The sequence below is a fragment of the Myotis daubentonii genome, chromosome X, assembly GCF_963259705.1.
Source record: "Myotis daubentonii chromosome X, mMyoDau2.1, whole genome shotgun sequence".
Taxonomy (NCBI): domain Eukaryota; kingdom Metazoa; phylum Chordata; class Mammalia; order Chiroptera; family Vespertilionidae; genus Myotis; species Myotis daubentonii.
The window spans coordinates 70,905,255-70,916,674 of NC_081861.1; the positions used below are offsets into that span (position 1 = coordinate 70,905,255).

At 44.8% G+C, this 11,420-nt stretch overlaps 1 pseudogene; it reads right to left on the reverse strand.

Annotated features, from left to right (window-relative positions):
- Positions 1-9,588: 9,588 nt before the first annotated feature.
- On the reverse strand, positions 9,589-10,853 carry LOC132223532 (neurofilament light polypeptide-like; annotated as a pseudogene).
- Positions 10,854-11,420: the final 567 nt, after the last annotated feature.

Sequence of the window (11,420 nt, forward strand, 5' to 3'; positions counted from 1 at the left end):
GCTTCTCCCTTTACTGGAGCAAGCAAGCCTTCTGTTTGCTTCAGCGGCCTGGCTGCCGGTCGCCATCTTGGTTGGCAGTTAATTTGCATATCGCCCTGATTAGCCAATGGGAAGCATGTCGGAGCTACGGTTAATTACCATGTTTGTCTATTATTAGATAGGATAGATGTTCTCAAGGAAAACATCAAGCAGTGTTTTCTAATCAGTTACTGCAGTGGATATGGACATTTACACATCCTATTGGCAATAGCTATGATAGCTATTTATGTTTCTAATTGAGAATTTGGTGCCTGTTGAGAGATTGGCTCCATTTCTGAAATGATCAAAGAGTAAACTCATTGTTAGGTGTCCCTAGAAAAGACTTATGGAATTAGAACATTACCTGTAAAAATATTAACCTTAAATTTTATTTTCCTTAAGCTGCTTTCCATTTCAGAAGATTTTTCATGAAATTCCCTTATAATTGTTTGCAAACCATTTGCTTTTTAACTTTAATTTAATAATATCCTTTTAGACTTTTGAAACTGCACCATGTGCCATAAAGCAGCTTAATAGAACGTGTTTTTAAATACTTGCTAGGTCAGGATTCACATGCAATAAAAACTTGAAATTCCTCTGTAGTTAGATTAAAGATAATTTTAAAAGCTGATATAAAAATGGATAGAAACTTAATGAAGTAGGTAATAAAACTGCACACAAAGACAAATTTTCTATACTTACTGAGTCAATTGTTTTAAAATAAGCCTAAATATGCAGTCTCTTTTATAGTAGCTTATTTTAAGGTATGATAAATTGAGCATTAAATGTACATGCTTCATAAATATACTTGATTGTAAGTCTTGAAACCATGTTTGACTTAAATCTAATTAGAAACCTACAGTGAAATATTTTAAATCTTATATGTGATGACATTCCCTTGAGGAAAAGGAAATATTACAGCAACCTTAGAAATGGTAATGAGAGGCAAAGGTGCTCAAGTAAAGTGATGACTTTCTTGTCTCTGCCGTAGTTTTTTAAATGCTTCAGTTCTTTAGAGTGAATATTCTATTGCAGGCTAAAATAAATGACATTCCTAACATAAATACATAGGCACCCATTAATGCAGTCCATTGGTGATACAAGTGATTATTGAATATGGAGCCTGTACTTGCCTTCAATTATCTCCCCTCTTTAATCTGCTAAATTATTAGAGATTCTTATATTCTATTTTAGATTAAAGTTCTGAGCTTCTAGCTGGCACCTAATGAAATATATTTATGATCTTTCAGTGAGAAAGCACATTTATCCATTGGTAATCATCCTATCTAATAAAAGAGAAACATGGTAATTAGCTGTACTTCCGCTACCCTTCCCATTGGCTAATCAGGGTGATATGCAAATTAACTGTCAGCCAAGATGGCAGCCGGCAACCAGGCACCTTGAAGCAAACATGAGGCTTGCTTGCTTCAGTGACTGAGGAATCCAACGTTCCCCACCTGCCACTGCTGGCCTCTGAGCTTGCAGTTTGAAACATTGTTACAAATATAGAAGCTAAACAAAACCCCAGAAACCTGCTTTCAGTGAGCCAGGATCTCAGAGCTGGAGTTGAAACAGTGTTTCGATTATAGAACCCAAACAAACCAGATACCTGCTTTGAGCAGCCGAGCCCTAAGAGCTGGAGCCAAACCTCTGAGCTAAAGCTGGCCCAGAATAAAAAAAAAAAAAGGAGTGGTTGGGAGCTTCAGTCACCCACCACCCTGAAAACAGTCCTCAGCCCCTCACCCAGACTGCCCAGGCACCCCAGTGGTGACCCCCATCCTGAAGGGTGTGTGACCAGCTGCAAACAGCCATCATCCCCTCATCCAGGCTGGCCAGGCACCCAGGTGGGGACCCCCACCCTGATCCAGGACACCCTTCAGGGCAAACCAGCCAGCCCCCACCCATGCACCAGGCCTCTATCCTATATAGTAAAAGGGTAATATGCCTCCCAGCACCAGGATCAGCGGAGCCGCCAGGCCTCCCGGCACAGGGATCAGCATGACAGGGGGCAGCGTCCAAACCCCCTGATCGCCCTGCTGCTCTGTGTGTGACAGGAGGCGGGGCCACAACCTCCCTATCCGCCCTGCTCTGTTCGTGACAGTGGAAGGCACCCCAACCCCCTGATCGGCCCTGCTCTGTGTTTGACAGGGTGCAGCGCCCCAACCTCCCTCCCACAGGCCCTACTCTGTTTGTGACGGGGTAGAGCCATGACCTCCCCATCAGCCCTGCCCTGAGTGTGACAGTGGCGGCACCCCAACCCCCTGATTGGCCCTGCTCTGTGGGTGATAGAGGGCGGTGCCACAATTCCCCTATCGGCCCTACTCTGTGAGTGATAGGGGAGCTCCCCAATCCCCTGATGGGCCCTGCTCTGTGCATGACAAGGGGGAGCACCCCAACCCCCCTGATGGGCCTTGCTCTGTGAGTGATAGGGGGCAGCGCCCCAAACCCCTGATTGGCCCTGCTCTGTGGGTGACAGGGGGTGGAGCCGCAACCTCCCCATCGACCCTGCCTTGAGTGTGACAGGGGATGGTGCCCCAACCCCCCAATCGGCCCTACCCTGAGCATGACTGAGGGTGGCATCGCAACCTCCCGATCCGCCCTGCTCTGTGCATGACAGGGGGCAGCGCCCCAACTCTCCAATCAGCCCTGCTCTGAGCCTGACCAGGGCTGGACCTAGGGATTGGGCCTGCCCTCTGCCACCTGGGAGCAGGCCTAAGCCATCAGGTCGTTATCTCCTGATGGGTCCCAGACTGCGAGAGGGCACAGGCCGGGCTGAGGGAAACCCCCTCCCCCTCCCCGAGTGCACAAATTTTTGTGCACCAGGCCTCTAGTTAATTTATATTCTAGAATGATTGATCAAATTACACTATTTAACAAAGAACTGTCTCTAGAGCAGCTGTTCTCAACCTTGGCTGCACATTAGAATCACCTGGGAATCTTTAAAATCCTGATTTCTGGACCTCATCTTTCGGAAATTCTGTTTCTTTGTTATGGGGTGAGGCCACAACATTAGTAACAAAGAAACAGAATTTCCCGAGGATGAGGCCCAGAAATCAGGATTTTAAAAAGATTCCCAGGTGATTCCAATGTGCAGCCAAGGTTGAGAACCACTGCTCTAGAGGAAAGGCAAATCAAGGCAGGCTGGGAAGGAGAAAAGAAAAACTAAAAAAAACATTAGCTCAAGCCTTTACTGAAAACTTGTGACTTGAGAACATCTCAAGATGACTGCTCTAGGAGTAGTACAAATGTGAAAAAATCCCACAGGGTAGATTTGAGGAAGATCATAGTCTAATTTTGTTCTTAGACCTGTTCACTGATGAAATTCACAGAAGGTATGGGGAAACTGAGGCTGTGGTGATCACAGGACAGGATACAGGTACCATAAGATTGGCATTTTAGTTTAGCAAACATTAGTTGTTCAATTTGGTTTAAAATAGAGGTGGGAAGAAATAGTTGGAGCTAAGGTGAAAATTGTTTAGTCTTGCATCGCATTTCACAAAGACACATTTGGATAGTGGAGTAAGAAAACAAGTGGGACTTATCTATTATATAAGGGGTAGTAAAACAGTAGGTCTGAGAAGAATGAAATGTGACATTTGCAAAGTTAGAATCAGCATGAGAATATTGGATGCCTGAGTGATGGTTGTGTAGAAAAAGTGTTGACAGGCAGAGAATGACAAAGAGAAACAAAGAAAGCAAAAGACAGAGACCAAACACAAGTTTTGTTGACCACCTTTCACTGTTTAAGCAGTTATTTTATCTTTCTTCTTTTCCATTACTTGTTCTGCAAAATCTATAAGTTCTTCTAAATGCACAACTTCTAATGAGTCTGAGCCTAACACCTCTTGGTCAAATCCAGACTAGAGCCAAAATTAGCTTTTTACAATAGCTTCTTTGCCAGGAGAATGTGCATTTAGGCATGTGCTTTGCTGCATTTCCCTAAAGCAGCGGTTCTCAACCTGTGGGTCGCGACCCCTTTGGGGGTCGAACGACCCTTTCACAGGGGTCGCCTAAGACCATCGGAAAACACATATATAATTACATATTGTTTTTGTGATTAATCACTATGCTTTAATTATGTTCAATTTGTAACAATGAAAATGCATCCTGCATATCAGATATTTATATTATGATTCATAACAGTAGCAAAGTTACAGTTATGAAGTAGCAACAAAAATAATTTTATGGTTGCGGGTCACCACAACATGAGGAACTATATTAAAGGGTTGCAGCATTAGGAAGGTTGAGAACCACTGCCCTAAAGCATGTTTCAATTGTCAATCAAGGGCTTTATCACAACTGCTAGCACTAGACACCATTCAGTTAAAGAAATGGACCTATTCTTTACTCCAAAGGAAAGAAAAGATGGGTCTCTAATCTGGCTTTCCTGTATCTCAGATACATCAGGGATTTTTTTTAACTTCAGGCTTCTGTCACCTATATGATACCAAAGCTCAGCAGAATATTTTTCTTCAATACTTTGATGTTAAAGCCTGCAGCAATTTTTATTCAGTTGTCACCTTTGCCCTATTTCTTAGCGTCCTCATTTATTCATCCTTCACTGATTCCTGGATTGTATCCTGAATAGAAAAAAGGTGCTTCAGGGTTATACACTGAAATATTATTAGGCTATGCTTAACATCCTTTTCTATTTTCCCCTTAATTATTTAACATATAATAAGAATGTTAGATGGGTTAACTAAAGTATTACTGCAACTCACAATTTACAACAGGCACTGTCCACAGGCTCTACAGTCCCTGTGTTGGCAATGATCATCTGGACAGACCTTCCCAAAAATAATTAAAATTAAATGTATTGTTAAACCTCCATGACTCACTTAATTATGCAGTAATGTTGTGAAATGGCACCTGAAAGGGAGGTGGGTATCCCTTTGTAGTGTTTTGGTCTTTTTTACTATACCTATTCACTCAGAACTTGTGTCTTTCTCTTCCAGCTTGTGAAAATTTACTAGAAAATCTAAGTTTTAACCAAATTAGTAGCCCTATTACATAAGGAATAGTCTGTATGGATTAGGACAAAAATGTAAATTATGAGTTTATTATAACAACTTTAATGGAGCTACTCTCAAGATTAAGGAGCAAACAACAAAACAAAGTTCATTAATTTATAAATCTTGAAATATTACTTAATATATTTCTACCCAAATAAATGCCTTGCCTTGACCTTTGTTATCCTAAGAAAACATTCAAACCTGTAAATAATTTTTTAGTTTATTTAAGCCAAACTGTCGACAATGACCAGGAAGCAGAATCTCAACGTATTGGGATACTGCTGCAGAGAATGGCAGTTTTTCACCTTCTTTTCTATATTACAATCAAAGAAGAAGACTTAAGGGGGTTACATGAAATCCATTGGTGATAGGTTAGGGAGATGGGAGAAAACAAAGCGGAATGAGGGAGAGGGGAATTGGATGAAAAGAAGTAAAATGATAGACGCATACTTCTTTTACATAGGTGGGTACAGGATAGTTAACAGTCCACAATTAACATGTTAACAATAACAATGAGGGAATTTGTGGTCTCTGTCCTGGTGCTCTGAAGCATTGGTTGTGCCCTGAGGGGTCCAGAAAAAGGGAAGTTACAAGTTACCCTGACATTCTGCAGGTAAGTTATCTTAGATGCAAAAACACAATAGGCTCAGTAAAGATTGAAGTTGATCTTTGTCAAGAAAGATACTGGCCTAGGACATGACTACCCACTCTAAACTGATTTTCAGTTAGAGATTTTAACTTCAGACCATCCTTTGTAGTTATTTAAGTCACAGGCCTTTCCTGAGTTAGTCAGGTTAGAATGTGGCCCCTTTTTATCGACAACTTGTAGCTGCCTAAATGCATTGTTATTAGTAAATTAGGAAGAGATGCTAAATAATAAGGAATACAAACTCTTTTCCCAGATGCAACATGCCCCCATGGGGATATCTGGCCTATTTTAAATCTTGTATGTTCACCTTTTAAATAATGCAGTATCAAGCTAGATTGAATGATAGTCTTAAAAATATATTGTGAACAGAGAGGATATAACTTAATTAATTGTAAATCATCTTATCTAATAAAAGAGAAACGTGCAAATTGACTGTACCTCCACTACACACACAAGCCATGCCCACCAGCCAATCAGGAGCAAGTATGCAAATAAACCCAACCAAGATGGTGGCAGCCATGGAGCTGGAGCAAACAGGAGGCTTGGGTTGCTCCCAGCAATGGAGGAAGCCAAGCTTCCCACCTGCCCTGCTGGCCCTGAGCTCTGCTCAAGGCTACAAAGTTTCAATTATAGAAGATAAATGAATCCAAGATACCTGCTTCCAGTCGCCATGGACTCCACTCAAGGATGGACTAGGAGCCTGGGTTGCCCAGGGCCATGGCCAGCCTGCAAACAGCCATCAGCCCCTCACCCAGGCTGTCCAGGCACCCCAGTGAGGACCCTCCAACCTCAAGGGGGTGTGACCAGCTGGCAAACAGAAATCAGCCCCTCACCCAGGCTGGCCAGGCAACCCAGCAGGGACCCCCACCCTGAAGGGGCTGTGGCCAGCCTGCAAACAACCATCAGCCCCTCACCCAGGCTGGCCAGGCACCCCAGCGGAGACCCCCACCCTGAAGGGGGTGTAGCCAGCTTGAAAACAGCCCTCAGCCTCTCAACTAGGCTGGCCACGCCCCCCCAGTGGGGACCCTCACCCCATGGGGGCATGGCTGGCCAACAAACCACTACAGGCCCCTCACCCAGGCCTCCCCACTCCCCAAGGGAACCCCAACCTTGATCCGAGACACCTTTCAGGGCAAACCAGCCGGCCCCCACCTGTGCACCAGGCCTCTATCTATACTAATAAAAAAGTAATATGCTAATTAGACTGGGAGATCTTCCAGGAGACCTTCCGGATGTTCTTCTGGACAAAGCCATGGTGGCAGGGTTGAGGTAGAGGTGGTTAGAAGCCAAGAGAGGAGGGCAGTTGTGGGTGATCAGGCTGATGGGGAGGTGGAGCCGTTGGGGGTAATAAGACCAGCAGGGGGGCCAGTTGGGGGCAAGCAGGCCATCAGTGGGGGGGGTCAGTTAGAGTTGATCAGGACAGCAAGAGGGGGCAGTTTGGAGTGAGCAGGCCAGCAGGGGGCCAGTTGGGGGTGATCAGGCTGGTGGGGGGCACTTGGGGGCAAGTAGGCCAGCGGCAGGGGGCAGTTGGGGACTAGAAGGCTGGCAGGCAGAGTGTACAGGGGCAATCAGGCAGGCAGGCAGGGGAGCAGTTAGGAGCCAGCAGTCCCGGATTGCGAGAGGGATGACTGACTGCTGGTTTAGGCCCGATGTCTGTAAACCGGCAGTAGGACATCCTTCGAGGGGTCCCAGATTGGAGAGGGTGCAGGCCGGGTTGAGGAACACCCCTTCCCCTGTGCACAAATTTCATGTACTGGGCCACTAGTGGAATATATATTAATCAAAATCAGACTGTGTTATAACTAGAACTATTTCTTCATTAAGTATATCTCTTTTAAAGCATGCATTATACTGTTGTATACATAGAAACAAACTTTTTTCAGTGTTATTTCCTTAAAAATTATGAAATTGGGAAGATAATGTAACTAGATGATAAGCCACATGACATGTGGTCAATGTAAATCATGGGCTTGAATCCAGAAATCTGTTACAACCACCAGCTTGTTATAAACATGACAAACAAACTTAGGCAGACTTAAACAGGAAAGCAATGTGGCAGGAAACTTAACACATTATAGCCACTCACTAGCTGTGTGAGTCTGGGGAAACAAATTTCACTCCTTTCAGGATCGGTTTTCTTATCTATAAATTGGACATGATGAAATCTACGTTTGAAGTATACTAGTAGCATTGTCTCAAAGTAAGTTTTCTTTTTTTTTAACTTAGCTGAATAAACCCAATTGATAATACACATGGCAAGCATTAGATGTAGCAGAGGTCAAGAAAGGTCAAGATGTCAGAAAACTTCTTCAGTATTATATACTTTAGTGAATATAATAATTCAGATAAACAACAGATCATCAGCAAGTAGATTTGATACAATGGGCTTCCAACCCTGTGAAAATAAAATGAGGTTCTGAAAGAATGATAATATTTGCATTACCAGAAAAAAAAAAAAAAGAAAAATGTCTGCTAAGGGGGTGAAACAAAAGCTAAAAGTTAGGAGTAAATATGATATATTCAATACAATTAACTGGAATAAACCCACTGAAACAGAATGTTCATATTTGGTAACAGTTAAATGTCAGTCTCATTCTAGGTGATGCTCTAATAACTAATCAATACCAACCAAGGAAAATATAATCAGAGGAACTATGTAGCATAATGGAAATAATGTATTGTTTGTAGACAATTGGCTTTCTTTCTTGTTGAGGAAAGATCTTGTGTGAGCCCTCATTAATCCTGTCCCTTATTATCCTAATACTAGTGGCCTGGTGCAAGAAATGAGTGCATGGGGGGAGGGGGTGTCCCTCAGCCTGTTCTGCACCCTCTCCAATCTGGGACCCCTCAGGGGATGTCCAACTGCTGGTTTAGGCCCGATCCCACAACCCCCTCACAATCCAGGACCACTGACTCCTAACCGCTCGCCTGCTTGCCTGCTTGATAACCCCTAACTACTCTGCCTGCTGGCCTGCTCACCCCCAACTGCCCCCCTCTGCTGGCCTGCTTGTCCCCAACTGCTCCCCATGCTGGCTTGCTCACCCCCAACTGCCCCCCCACCAGCCTGCTTGCCCCCAACTGCCTCCCCTGCTGGCCTGCTCACCCCCAACTAGTCCCCTCTGCTGGCCCACTCATCCCCAACTGCCCCTCCCCTGCTAGCCTGATCACCCCCAAATGCCCTCCCCTCCTGGCCTGATCACCCCTAACTGCCTCTGCCTTGGCCCGGCCACCATGGCTTTGTCCAGAAGGACATCTGGAAAGTCTCATGGTATAATTAGCATATTACCCTTTTATTAGTATAGATAGGATATGACATAGCACCATAATGATAACATATCTACCAGTATTACTCTATGAGAATACATACTTCATGCAATAGGAAGGCATCTAATACATTACATTGTATATGTTGTAATTAGTAGGAAATACTGTATTCATAACAATAATATACACCCTGTGACTTCCCTTCCTGATTTGGGAATGGTTCTCCAGTTCTTTGAACGTTTCCTGGCCCTTGATGTATTTTTTTTTTTTTTGTCATTCAGTGTAACTTTATTTACTGTTTATTGCACATGATTTGAGGTCTTTAATTTCTACCCACCAAAAATTCAAAGGCCTATTTTTTCCATGAAGTCTAACATTAACATTAGTGAATTCATGTATTCATGTGTTTTTATTGTAAACGATTGAATTATTCAAATTATCATAGATCCTGAACTCATAAGTGTGAACCATGCACAGGCTGGTAGCTAGCCAGGAAGCCACTCTGCAAGCAAACAGATACTCTGCATAAGGAGAAAAGTCATAGCGCAACATTTAATGTCCAACCTGAGTCACCTCAGAATGTTACATATTTGTATTCTTAATTCATATAATATCAGGAACTCAACTGCTTGGTTGGTGATGGGGTTGACCTGGTTGCGGGAGGATTATTCCTGAAATAATTAAGGAAAGGGGGGCTCAATCTTTCTTCTTGGTTGCTTGCTCCTCCCCAGCAACTTCATCTTTCTTCTTGTCCTCAACTTCTTGGGCATCTTCTCCTTCACCTTCACCTCCCTATTCCTCCTTTGTGTCCTCAAATTCTTCCTTGGCACCTTCTTCCTCTTCCTCTCCTTCCTCTTCCTTAGGCTCTTCCTTCTCCTTCTCTTCCTCTTCAGCTTCTCCTTCAGAGGGGGATTCATCCTTAGCTTCCTTGGCTTTTGCAGCCTCGATGGTCTCCTCCACCTCAATCTGCTCGTCCTGGACATGGCTTGTGTATTAAGAAGGGAAAGAATGAGCAGACATCAAGTAGGAACTGGTCTGTAAACCACTGTAGGCAGATTGGCCAAAGACTTGGGAATAATGGGAGTAACCGCTGGCTATGCTTCCCATGCTGGTGAAACTAAGCCAGGTCTCCTCACCTTCTAAGAGTTTCCTATGAGCTGAAATGTCAATGTCCAAAGCCATCTTCACATTGAGGAGGTCCTGGTATTCTTTTAAATATCATGCCATTTCACTCTTTGTAGTTCTCAATTCATTTTCTAATTTGTTGATTGTGTCCTGCATAGCACTAATGTCGGCGTTCTGCTTATCTTCCAGCTCTTGCAGCTGCTTTTCCAGCACTTTGTTCATGCCCTGGCATGCTTCCATCTCCAGGGTCTTGGCCTTGAGCAGACAGCGGCTCTCAGAACCTCATCCTTGGCAGCGCGCACTGCTTCAGTGTTCTTGGCAGCGCTCTCAGTCAGCATGGTAAAGTGGCTCTTGAACCATTCTTTGGCATTCTGCATGTTCTTGGCAGCCAGCTTCTAATACTGGGCTCGAATTTCCTTGAGTGTGGTGGAGAGGTTGGGCTTGGAGAACACGTCCATCTCCACAGAGATCTGAGCATACTGTATCTGTGCCTGCAGCTCAGCAATCTCCTCTTCGTGCACCTTCTTCAGAAAGATGATTTCGTCCATTGGGCTGCTGATGCACTCTTTGAGCTCAGCATCAGTGAGAGCTGCCTCATCTGCACCTTTGCAAGCCTGCAGCAGCTGGCCCTCAGCGTCCTGGTGATTCAGCACCTCTTCCTTATAACATGCCTGCAGGTTGCTACCAGCCCCAGTGCCTCCTAATGGGGTCCCAAGGCTGAGCCCCCAATTCCGCTGCCTTCTCCTTGCCAAGGACCAGGGCACAGTGAGGTGGGGTTCAGGCATCCAATTTTTATTAAAATGTTCAACCCACACCTGCTCCACCAGTGTCTGCAGGTGGCACGGGGGCAGACAGTGATCCCGGAGGCACTCACCACCCCTGCCAGAGCTAAGCCATGATGGTCAGGGTGAGACAGTCCCGCCAGGCCTTGTGGCTGCAACTTGGACCTGCTTCCTTAACCAGGGACCTGGCACAGGTCTGGAGGCAGTGGCACTTCCTCCCCAGCCCACAGTGGAGCAGGTCCCTGCAGTTTCAGAACCAAACTCCGAGGGCCTCCCTGGGCAGCAGCAGCCCTGAACCCACCGGGTCTCCCTCGATCCTGCCAAGGCTTGCTTTTCACACTTGCTTCACACACTTGCTGAAAATCTTCTCGGTCCACTTGCCATAATAATCAGTTCGGGCTAAAAGGACTGGAGACTCCAGCAGGCCTGAGGAGACTGGGCTCCGCCATCTTTGTGATGGAGTGATGGTTAATTTGCATATAACCCTTTTGTTAGATAGGATATAAAAACCCAGGGTCTATAACAGCCGTGGGCAAACTACGGCCCGTGGGCCCGATCTGGCCCGTTTGA